The following is a 13,044-nucleotide window of genomic DNA, read 5'->3' as shown; positions in this document are numbered from 1 at the left end:
TCAGGGCTGGCTTTGAGGCTGTGCCTCACACAAGATGGACAGGGCTCAAAGACCTGGAAGAGCTGGGAAGGGCTCTGATCTTGGTAAAATTGAGCCTTCCTGCAGCAATCCGTGTACGGATTGACTTGGTCTTTGGGACTGGAGTTCCCTCGGCCTGGGATTGCCAAGCAGCCAAATTGTTAGGACCTAGTCATCGGAGGTGTTTCTGGAAAGGGTCTTTTCCCAGCCTGGCCCTGTGGAGCTGAGGTGAGGTGGGCTCTCTCCTGTAGGACAGGCTTCAGAGAGCCCAGAACAAAAGGACTGTGCATCTACCTGCCTTGCTCCTCTCTGTTCTCTTTCTTAAGGAGAAAACTTCCTGCTCTTTTTTTTTTTTTTTTTTGTCAGCAGTATTCAGAAAGCTCCCTTCCCCATGGACAACTTTGACGGGATCAGCATGTGAGTAGGAGGGAAACCATAACTTTCCAGTAGTGCTCTGAGCTTAGACTGACCATCACTTTGTGTCCTGGTCCTGAGAGCCATATGACTGAGAGCATGAGACACAGGCAGTGTCTGCCCCAGGCTTTAGAACATCTGTTTGCTGTGCCTCAGTATCTACCCAGGGGCATGTCGTCCAAGGGTTTTGGAAGGCCAGTCCAGGAAAACACCCGAGGTTTTAGGCAGCTCTGGTCCTTCCCCAGGCCCTGCTGTTGAGAATTCCCCAGAGTCAGATGCCCTTCCACATAACTTATTGTTAAATCTATGGCCCAAACAGCCTAGGGCCTGATGGCGATTTTGCCGAGGCCATCAGAAAAGCTGGTGAAGCATGTTTGGCCACTGGCTGGGCTCATGCAGCACTCACAGAACTGAAATGGGCTGCCACAGGTTCCCTGTGGGACAATTCCCTCACCCACCTACAGTCCGCCAAAGGGCTTTTCACCCTCCCAGTCCCTTTCTGTTCATTTTTCCTCTCCCCTTGGGGCTGCCCTCCTCACACCCACTCCTACAGTCCCTCCTCTTCCTAAGCTCTTTCTAGGCACCACAAAGACCCTGCGAACTGGAACACCTCATGGAGCTTTTTTCAGTCCAGGCTCCGTCACTGGGAAGAGACTGAAAGCTTTTTCAAGATGAGTCGGGAAGAGGGTTAGACATGAGTACAGAGAAGTTGTGCCTGTTTCTTCCGTCTTTTGCTTTCCCCCTCTGGGGCTGAGAGACCAGGTCTTTTTTTTTTTAAACTTTTTTTTTTTACAGTACATTTTGGCAGGCCCCATTTTTTTCTGACAAAAAAAATAACAGGCATATTTTGGGCAATTACTCAACTGGGGTCCTTTGTGACAGGATGCGCAGCTGCGTGACTAATGGAGCTGGCTTTCTCCTGGCTTCCTTCCCCTTTCAGAGCTCTTGTTTACTGCCCTATACCAAAAAAAAAAAAAAAAAAAAAAAGCCATAAGCTACAGATTTTTATTTTTAAAAAAATGCTTTGTGAGATACTCAAAGGCAATAAATCCTTGGATATTCCATTTCCAGGGCTACAAACTCCACGCCCACTTCCACTTTTTCTTTTCAAACACACACGCTCTTGACTCATGACATGTGAATCTTCTTCTCCCACCCCCACGTCCCTGCTTTCTTCTGCACATATGCTCAGCAGATCGTGTGTGTATGTTGGGGGTGGGAGTGGGTGTGGGGGAAGGGAGCAAGATGGGAACCATATTTTTGGTGCTTAACTCAGCAATTGCTAAAGGAAGGAATAATGACTTCCAGGGGCCTCGGGACCTTTTTCCCCCCCAAGGCCTGTGTGTTTCCATAATCTGTGACAATTTTGTGCTGTAAGCAAAAGTTATTACAAAACATGGAACTAGCTTAATGAGGAAGGGTATGTTCCAAACAGGGAGGGGCTGTTTCTTTATAGAGGAAACTTAAGTTTGGCTGGCTTTGAAATTCAGGATCTTTGGGCTTCTCATAGAACTTGGGGAAGAGACTCTCTAGTCTGTAGCATTTGACAACTGGAACAGGCCTTTTGGTGTTTTTAGAGATCAATTGGCTTTTTATTTCAAAAGGTGTCTGGTTTATGGATGGGAAAAATTGACTAGCTTGTTAGGCTTGACAGAGACAGATTGGTATAGATGAGGAACAAGATTTGTGGCCAAGGGATGGGTTTGAGCCTCAGTTGTGATCTGGAGCAAATCATTTAACATCTGCAAGTCTCAGTGGCTCTGATGTTACATTTAGGATGGCGTCCTCTCCTCCTAGGTTGCTGGTGAGAAAAATGAGATGCTAGAAGTCCAAGACAGGGGAGGGAAATGTAAAATAAAGCATGCAGTGACCACTTCTCCTGCTTCCTCATCCAAAGAGCTAGCTCAGGCTTTGAACAGAGGAGAAAGGCTTGTTCTGTGAGAGCCACAATGTCATCTGATGAAGACAGGAGAGGTTATTTGTACAGCAGCCCAGGACAAGTATTCCTGGGGTGTCTGTGAGGTCGGTGTTACCTCCAAGTTTGCCTGCTCCCTAAGTCCTCTTCCCCACAGGTCTCAGAACCAGAGCTTTGGTCATATTCTTTTCCTACTCAGGAAACTGTCCCATCAAACCCAGACAAAAGGCACCACTAACCCCACCTCTCCTGCCTGTCCTGTAACTCACTCATGTTTGCACGTACTCTGTACTAGAGAAGTGAACCCTGGACACGGTTCATGCTCTAGCCCCCGAGCCAACATTTTTCACTGGACATTGCTTAGAGGCCCCCCTCTCCTTTATCTTCCTTCTGGTTTTCTTCCTGCCCTTCTCTATTAAACCTTATTAATCTATCATTTCCTATAAAATGTCATCTAAAACATGCCTCTCCTGGAGTGTCCACTGCCTAGGAACACATCGAGCGGATGCTCCAAACCCTCTACTAAACCCTGGAAACTATCTTTTTTACTCCCCGTTACTTGAGTCTAATGTCCTCGCCAAGGGCAGCTGAACTGATTTTGCCAGTGGGTAAACTGAGGCACCAGCCAGGCAACTAACTGGTAGAGATTACACAGCAAGTCCTTGACACAGACAGGAATAGAAACCCCACATCCTGATTCCAGTTTGCCTGAAGTCTAAAGAGGCACCTTAGCTTGGATATCCCAGAATAGCTTCTCCCAGGCTGACCAGCTGTGAAGTGATGTGTTGCAAGGGTTATTTTTTGCCTTGGCTTAACTCTTAAAAAAACAGCCCAAGCTCCTAAAATTGGCCTAAGAAAATCCATTTCTCACAATGTCATCTGCTTGCCAAATTTAAACCTAGTATATTACATCATGAACGCCTTCGGTCCTCACTCTCAGCTTACAGCAACGCTCAGGTACCTGAATTAAGTTCAGAAATCACAGTTTATTGAAGGAAACAGATCATTAAGTCACTCCACTGGACTGAAGCTGTCGACGTTGCTTATTTGGAGAAGCTGAGCACTGAATAATGTTTTCTTGATTTATGCGGACTAGGGCTAGCCGGAGCTATTTAACAAAGGGCGTGGCCATCACATGGCATGAGGTCTGTGGGGGCTGCTAGGAAGAGGCCGAGGAACAGTGGTGTTCTGCAGTTCGCTCGCATGGACTGGTTATTACATTTTCAGGAATTTTGCAAGCAGGTTGTTAAGCACAGCCATTATGACAAATTAAATGATATACACTTATAATTAAATTATACCAAAACCCAAAAAATAAATACTAAAAACAGATCGCAGCCTAATTATGTTGTTCCAATTTACCATTACCTGTGCTCTTGAGTTATATGTGTATGATATCAACATGGTGGGAATACACATACTGTGCATCTCTTCCCGGTTCCATACTCAGTAACACCCCGTTGGTTAGCTTAAAATCAGCCATGGTGAGAATATTTAACCACAGTAAATGCTACAAATCAGGGCTTGTTTTGTTGATTGCCTAGACTTAAGAAAGTGATAGAGCAAATGTTAATAAATAGATTACATAACATAAAAGTGTGTTATATCTGTAGCAATGACATTGTGAATTGAGGTAATATTCTCCCAGTGTTGAAAAATAGTTATTCAGTTCAGCAAAGAAATCATTCCTGTCATTGACAAGTGAATGAAATTCTGAAATACATCTTTCTTGTTTCATTTTTGCCTCACATATTATTGTAAATGAAATTATCCTCCAACAGGCATGTCAGTTCTACACTTGGAAAGCTGATTTTTAAATGTTTACCGTCATACTCCTGAAAAACAACGTATGTGGACTACTCCCTCGGGGTCTCTGCAGGAAGACCGTTGTTGCATACCTACAGCCTAGCAGTAAGAGGCACATCTGAGACACCTGTATGGAAGAGGAGATACTAATTGCTGGGAAGAGGGCAACATGGCCGATACCATTTAGATTCTGCAGCCAACCAGGGGTGTCACGCTCATTTTCACCGGGGGCCACATCAGCCTCGTGGTGGCCTTCAAAGGGCAGAACGTAATTTTAGGACTATATACATGTAACTACTCCTTAACAGTTAAGGGAGAGCTCAGTGCTGCCGCTGGGTAGAAACGAGGTGCCGAGCCATATTAAACAAGGTAGAGGGCCTGGTTGGGCCCGAGCGCCTTGTGTTCGCCACCTGTGGACTAGCCTGTCAGATCAGGAAGGTAGACAGTAAACTAGATAGGCTAAATTGAAATATACAGCTGGATGACAAGGTCAGATAGTAGAAAAACAACAATGACTTCTAAATTCAAGTTGAGGGTTAATACCGTATAGTCACAGTGCCTTAAAGTCGTAAAAGTTCTCCTTATACATGAGCTCATGTGACTTCCAGAACTATTAGCTATCAGCATCATACCCATTTTACAGATGGGGAACTGAGGCAATTGGTGGCTAAGTAGTTTGTCCATGATTATTCTTTCTACATAAATGGCTAAACTGGGACATGGTGGGGAAACAGAAATAGCACAGACTTTGGGGTCAGACACCCCTGGGTTAAAAATCCAACGTTGTCATTTATGTAACTTCGGTAAAGTTAACTTTACTTCTCAAAGTCTTGGCTTCTTTTCACTTACAAAATGGGGATGATAATGCCTTGGTCACACATTTGCAGTGAGGATTGGTTTAATTGAGATAATAGGTACTAGGACTTGGCAGGCCGTTAGTAAATGTTCATTTCCTTCTCCCTTCCACCATGATGTTTCATAATTATTTATATTTGATTTTGAAACACAGTATAAGGCTCTTTTGGCTAACATATTCACTTTCATAATTATAGTTTTTAGGATTAGATGAAATTACTCTGCGTGGTTTTAGGCCAAGCCAATTTGAGGAGGTCGAGGCGGGGACAGGGAGAAGGGAGGAAGGAGGAGGAGGGCGAGAAGAGGGCTAGGCTAGGTTCAGGTTTTGTAAAGAGCTCCTTTGCTCACTGGCTATTGGAGAGAATCCGTACACCCTACCACGTTCAGCAAGGCCGTTCTGTGCAACAGAGATAGAGCTCCAGACGGACCTCCCTTTTCCACACCTGGACCTCCATGTCACCACTGGCGGAGATGAGCAGGCCCAGCCTCTTACCCCTCGGTCCCCTAAGACACTCACAGCCTCATCACCAGTGTCTAGGCGGCCTGAGTACATCAGTCACTAGGTGGACAGTCTGTCTCCCGAATGGTCCCCCTGGGCCAGCCTGATTCAGGCCCACACATCCCTGTTCTACTTGGTATTTTAAATATTGTGGGAGCTCAAGGCAGTATGGTATATCTGAAGATATTTCTGGAATGAGGGCCAGGAGATTCAGTTTGAGGTTTCTGAAATTTCATTTTGCAACTCCCATTTTGAGCCTCAGTTTCCTTACCTGGGATGCAGGAGCTTGCTTAGCTCCTTCACAGGGTCAGTGCCACAGCCGGGTGAGGGAAAGGATTGAAAGTACGGGCCAACCTCACAGGCTTGTCTCTGGCCCGCCTTTGGGTCTGGGCGCTCTGCAGATCGCTCACTCCAGCGAGCCCACCAGGCCAGTGCGGCCCCACGAGAAGAGCAGAGCTCCCCTGGTTGACTCTGACCTCCGGCTGGCCTGCCTACAAGTGGAGACATAGTCCCTGCATGCTGGGTGGAGAGGCTTGTCAGCCAGTCAGTGCAGCTCAAGCGCCAAGTGCATGAATGGATGCCTGCAAAGCACTCCAGGCTCTTTGCCTGAAAGCCACTGGAGCGAGACAAAGAGTGCCTTCCCCTGCCGCATTCCTCAGTGGGGGGCGAGCCCCACCTGCCTCACCCAGAAGCACCTGTGCAGGTGTGGACATGTACACCTTCCTGGACGCTGGCTCTACCCTGATAGTGTGTGATGCAGTTGCATATTCCGCTCTCCTACAGCGACTTCCACAACTGTCGTGTGACACATAGCTCTCATCCCCACAGGTGTGCTTCCAGAGCAGCGAAGTAGCAGCCATAGACACTCTAAACCCTCCTGTCTGCTGGGAAATATTTGGAAAGCTTTAAGGATGGCTTTAGATTCTCTGGGACCTCTCTGGGCCAATCTGCCTTCCCCAACCAAATACAGCCACTCCCTTTGTCCTAGCTCAGAGCCTTTGGTGTCCCCAGCTGTCACCTGCTGTAAGGGTCTAGAGCCAGCCTGCAAGGAATGGGGTTCTAGCTTCCACTTGCTAGCTGTATGACCCTGGGGAAGTCACTTTAACCTCTCTGTGCCTCTACAAGGAGGAATCGTAATTGTACTTACCTCACAGGCTGTTATGGATATTGTGAGTTCATGCAGTTGAGTCACACGTTAGCATATGAGTTAGCACAAGTGTATGAGTTCATACAGTATATGTAAAGTGCGCAAACCAGAGCCTGGCACATAGCAAGACCAATTACAAGTGATAATAATCCTGTTGTTATTACTATCAATTTCTACCAGTTATTATCCTGGTCCCATTTTCCTGACTTTCTAACTACAGCCTCAAGGCCCGGCCCTGCCTACACTAGGCTGGCTACTACCATGAACACTCTAAAAGGCATGGAAGAGAGGTTGTGTAAACAAGTTGGGATGGAGGACTGAGATGAGGATGTGGCTCAAGGGAGGGAGGGGAGAAGAGAAAGGCTGTGGAAACCAGGATGGGGGAACAACACCTGGGCTAGCCTCGCAGGGGCCCGACAGCCCAGTGCAGTAGTGGAGTGTCTGTGGGATTGCTCCCCAATCTGGGCTCCGTCAGCATCTCCCTTAATCTGATTGTTTTAGTCACACACATACCATATGGTATACAATGAATTAAAGTCTCTAGACTTTGAGTTCATTGGGGGCGAGCCGTCATCTTTGCCTTCCTCATGCAGGTGGGAACTCAATTTGCTCTTGAGTTGAACTGCATTAGAAAGTCTATTTACCACTTACTCCTCCCTTGACGTAGACTAGAAGGTTGAGAATTACTGTGCCCTCTCAGTCCCAACCCTAGGCTTTTTCTTTGCCCTTCTGTGATGCCCCAGGAGGGAGTCAGGAATCCCCTCGACACCCAAGCACACAGTGAGGAGTGCGATCTCGTGCCCCTTTGCCTAGACCGTGCCACCTCCCTCTGTCGTTTCTAAGGTACCCCATGGGCCTTTGTTGAATCTGTGCCAGATAAACCCAGGAGACTTGAAATCTCCTCGAACTCTATCTCAGAACATCAACCGGATATTTTTAGATTTCCCCCAAACTCCCTCTAGATGTTAATAACACCCTGATCCTCAAGATATAATCTCTAGGATGGGGGACAGGAGAGGCCTAGCTTGTCGAACCACACTGCCTCTCTACCTCTCTCCGATGCTTTCCCTCCTGGCCTGGAGGAGCTGTCTACGCTCCCTTCCCACCCAGAGGAACTGCCCCCAGTCTACCTTCTGCTCTGTGACTTACAGTAAAGTCCTGTTACCAGACTTCTTGGCTTTGCTTTTGTTGTCTAAAAGCAAGGTTTTTAAATTTAGGAAATCTTTTTCCACAAGCCTCCAGCAACTCAAGAGAGTCAGTATAGACCCTTGTGGCTAAGCAGTGGCCCCTTGTCCCAGGTGGTGTCCCTCCATAAGAAGAAGGCATAGCATGGGATGACCCACAAGGAAAAGAAAAACACAATGGTTTGAGAGGATCATTGTGTGACCTCAGAGTAGTTATGAAATAAAACATATGGCATGATGCTGTATCTGTATATCTGACATATCATCTTATTCTTATGTGTGTATATTTTAAATAAGTGGGAAAGGCATATAGCAAATGAAAGTGGTCTTTCTTAAATAGTGGAAATAAACATGATTTTCACCTCTTTTGATTCAAGCATGTTTTCCGATTTTCTATAATTAATTAATATATGTTACCTTAGAGTAAAAATGAAAAGACAAAATTGATGATTTCTTGCATTTTATGTGAAATAAGCAAATACATATTTTGTAAATAAATATATAAAAATACATAAATGATTATATGTAAAAATTCTGTATACCTCTTTATATAATTTTACATTATCATACATTATACATATATTATACAATAATATGCACTATACATTAGTTTATAGGTGACTATTCATAGTGAAATACTGGAAGGCAGCACAAAAAAATACTAACAGTAGTTTTCCTGCTGTATTTTTTCTGCATTTTCCAAGCTTTTTGCATTGAGCATTTATTATTTTTGTAATTTGGAAAACTAAAACTGTGTATTTCACTTGGACAATACAAATTCTCAAGTTACTTTTACATCATTATTTTTGTTTTCCTGGTACAGGTTATTGGCTTGTCTTAGCATGGACGCAGGTGCAACTTTTTTAGACTGATAGTTTTTAAAACACAGCGGCAAACACAAGGCCCGCGGGCCAAACCTGGCCCTCCACCTTGTTTTATCCGGCCCCCACCTTGTTTCTACCTGGCGGCAGCGCTGAGCTCTCGCTTAACTGTTAGAATAGTTACATTTATACAGTCCTACAATTACATTCTGCCCTTTGAAGGCAACCGCGAGGCTGATGTGGCCCCCGGTGAAAATGAGTCTGACACCCCTGGTTTAAGATCTTGGCTCAGACCCTGCAATCACTACAGGACTTAATGTTTCCGTCTGGCCACATCTGACTTCTCCATAGAACTGGTCAGTGTGGTGGACTGTCAATGAGCATCCGGAGTTGTTTACACACCGTGAAAAAACACGCAGTAGAGAATGTTCTGGACTTCATTCCCATGCATGAAACATTCTGTTGGGCAGGCGCTGCCTGTGTGTGTGTGTGGGGGGGGGAGAGTGTATGGAAGATGAATCCAGAAGGCTGCTTGTTGCCTAAAGCAAGAGAAAGGTGGAACACCCTCAGAAGGGGGATTGCGAGGCTGCATCCTGGCCATTCAGGCCCCCGGGAAGCTGAACACGATGATCTCATGGTTATTTTCCATCCCCTAAGATCTATGGGACTTCCCTGATGCTTGTGTAGCTGTTTGTAATTTGTTCTTTGGCTAGTACTTTCTAGATTGCTCTGAGGGAAAACACTGATTTCTACATTTATATTCTGGGCCGTTGAAACAGCAGAGTTTTCAGTTCCCACCCTCTGTTTATGGATTTGCCTTAGGACCTTTTATCCAATATAAAGATGAGCTCAAGAGAAAGGAGGGTCTTAACTAGACTCTTCAGACCCTCTGGGCCCAGGTGGGCCCATCTGCCCACACGGACTTACTCTTCCTACGCCCAGCTGCTGCTCTTGGACTTCTCTGAGGGCAGATAGGCTCTTCTCTCTGCCTAGGATTTTTAAATTCTCTGATGGAAGATTTGGTGAAATGACAAATGTCATCTCAAGGCTTGAGAGTTTTCCACTCTCCAAAGCCTATTGTTTTCCACTCATCGCCAGTCATCCTTCTACCAAGCAGTTTTAAATCCTTCCTCAGCATTAGTAAGGATTGAGAAACAATAGAGGTTTCATGCTCTTGTCCAAACGGCATGGAAAGTTCCAGGGGATGAGGGTGGGAAGGATGGGGAAGAGAATGAAAACAGAATGTCAGGATCTCAGGATGTCCAGCTTAAAATATTAGCCTCCGGGACTCACTGCTTCAAACATGTCACTGAGTCTATAAATACCGTTCTCATCACCTGGAGTTGTAAAAGTAACGTTGTTTAGCTCCCTGGCTTTACATTTATGGTCTTGCTTGATTGCAGCATTCGTCCACTCAACCACCACCTTCCGTAGTCCTCTGTGGAGTTCTAGGACTCTGGGGGCACTGCCTAGAAAGGAAAACCTGTTACCCCACTGCCCTCAAGAAGGGACCACCTGAGTCCACACTCTGTTCCACTGAACATTTCTACAGTTCTGGGTTCAGCATCTTGCCGATCACTTAAATTCGTTTATTGTATAACCAATTGAAGTATTGTCTAAGGCCTGACAGTGTTCAGAGCACTGAGATGGGGGCATCCTTGGGGCAAGAATTCTGGTACAAGGGTGGGGACACATAGACTCAGAGATAGACAAAGGCCAACGCATCTGAAAGAGAACAACTGAGGTGGTCTTTGATAAAGAAGCAAGCTGTGTGAGGAGACCAAAAGTGCTGTGAGTGGAGAAAGAGAAGGGACGTAGTCTCCAGGCTTCCCAGAAGTTTGGTCAGGAGTCAGAGGTGGGGGGAGAGGAGTATTGGAGCTGGACCTCAGAAGACGAGCAGTCTAGATAGATGTTGTGAGCACAGGGAGTGCCAGGAGCCACACACCCCTTCCACTGGAAAGAGCAGGGATGGAGCAGGAGAGAGGGTGGGTTTGTAGGTCTGGCCAAGGTGGAATTCATGTGGGAGAGGGGATAGCAGGGCAGATGAGAAGCACAGGGCTACCTCATGGAGAGCTTCAAAAGTTTATTTTCCACTGTTCCTGTGTGCTTTTTTTCCAGATAAAGACAATGGCTTGTCCAAAAATCTGACATTTGCCTCAGACCTCTTCCTCCTGTCTTCTTCCTCATTTTGACTCACCAGTAAGCCCTCAGGCACCAAGCAACCCAGGATGGGTGGTTTGCCCAGTTATCGTGGGTGCCTCATGGGTGCCTCATGGGCAGTCCAGGCTGGATTTTTCTTGGCAGGGAGTTTCATTTTGCCAACAGAGCTGGACCAGGAAGAGGCTGGATCAAGGGTTTGGGCTATGTCTCCACAGGCTACCATCTTGGGAGGGCCAGTGGCAGATGCCAGGAGCTGGCTGGCATCAGGGTGCAATCTGGTAGCCACTGGAGAGACCCTCATCCCTGGAGGGTGTGTGAACCCACAGGCACCTGCTTGGCTCGCTTTGGCTGGGAGCATTTCCGGCTGAGATGAGTGGGAAATGGATGGCCGATTGAGAGCAGACAGTGAGAGGGATGAAAGGGTCTTCAGTGCTGAAATGAGATATTTGTGAGCCCCGCCCTATCTATATATGGACAAGGGCTGGCCTTAGAAAATGGCTCTGGCAACCTTGAATCAAGAAGCACTTCAGTGGATGATGAGGGTGGAATGGACCCACCAGGGCTGCCCCCCACGTGAAAGGGAGGATTAAAAAGAGCAAATGACGGGAGAGCAAGGTGGACCGTACAATGAGACAGAGGATATGAAGGGTCAGGGTGTGAGAGTCAGAGCCATTGCTAGCCACTGCTGGGGCCTCAGAGCTCTTAGGGATGGGAACTTCGGTCGCAGTTCCTGGGCCCTTCCCATGTCTGGGCTCCTGGCCTGCTGCCCTCTACATGGATTTATGAGACCAAGAAGCAAAAGTGAGGGAAGAAGGACTTCTCAATAGAAATGCCCCATAAACAAAGACTTACCCCACCAGCAGTGCTGCAGCAGGGGGGACACTTGCCACACCTCCCTGCCTCATAACCATGACTTTCTCACTCAGACCATCCATCTGTCCAGCCGTTCCGCCAAGCCCCAGAGCCCCATGCTGGTTTCCTTTGGAAGAGCCCCAGCTCCCGGGGCGACCTCGGCAACAGCAGTGCCCACGATGGCTCCAGTCCCAAACTTCCCATCATAGGCAAGGGTTGGCCTGTCCCGTGGAAGTTAAAATAACACAGTGGCTGTTTATGAGCAAGAGCCCTCAATAAAGTCATCGGGACAGTTTTCTCAGCAGCATGTCTAATCTTCTCTGGCTGCCTTTCTGGGCTCTGGGCTCCCGATCCATTTCAATTTTTTTTCTTTGACTCATTCTGGGACTTCTGTGCCATAAATCTGAGCCCCCTCCAGTGCCTGGTCCCATCAAGCAGGCAGACCATTCAGAATTAGCTGTGGTCATGGTTGTCCAAACTGACAGGCAGGGAAACTGAGGCACAGCAGGCTACAGGGCCTTGTCCCACCTCCTGCAGCGACCCAGCAACTCAGCTGCCAGCAAGGCCCAGGGTTCTGGCTGGGACTTTGACACTGGAGTTTGTGGGAAGGATGGGGGGCATGTAAGCTGGGCCACACTTGGCCGCAAATCCCAGAGCTGTGTGGCAGATGAAATTGCACTGGGTGTGTGTGTGTGTGTGTGTGTGTGTGTGTGTGTGTGTGTCTGGCAAACTTGATGATGGTGTTTGAAATCCTTCCCATGCCTGGAATTTGACAAGCACAGAATAAAGATGGACCAGAAAACCCAAAATAATGGGGGAGCGAGAACAAAGACATGGTTTAAGCCATGGTTTAAGCTGTGGGCAAATAGTCTTCCTGTTTCTCATGCAAAGCCCCTGCCCTCAGGCCCAAGGGGCTGGCTGGGCTGGTTTGGCCAGTCCAAGGCGGTGGCTGAACTCCTGATTCCAATCCCTCCTCCTGCCTCAGGCCTCCCTGGGTGCAGGCCTACGTGATCTGGAGAGGGGAGTCTGGAAGGAGGAAGGGGGGAGGCTGTTAGGGTTTCAGACACTTTCTAGGTGCCTCTGGGGACCTACATATTTCCTATGTAAAGTTCAGTCTGTTTGCAATTAGGCCTCTCTTCTTTGCTTATTTCCGGAGAGATTAAAAATAGCGAAATCAGCTTAATCTGGACTCTCTGAGATCAACAAGGCCACTGTTTCCAACAGTGTGAAAATACCAAGCAGCCCCACCCACATTCATGGGTAACACAGTGTGGCAGGCCTGGTAGGCTTTCTGTAATGAAGGAACCTTAAGTGGCATGAATTCTCAACAGATAAGACTGTTTTTGACCCCACCAAGGATATCTTCAACTAAA

Source organism: Desmodus rotundus, chromosome 7 (assembly GCF_022682495.2).
Source record: "Desmodus rotundus isolate HL8 chromosome 7, HLdesRot8A.1, whole genome shotgun sequence".
Lineage (NCBI taxonomy): Eukaryota > Metazoa > Chordata > Mammalia > Chiroptera > Phyllostomidae > Desmodus > Desmodus rotundus.
This window is presented reverse-complemented; position numbering follows the sequence as displayed.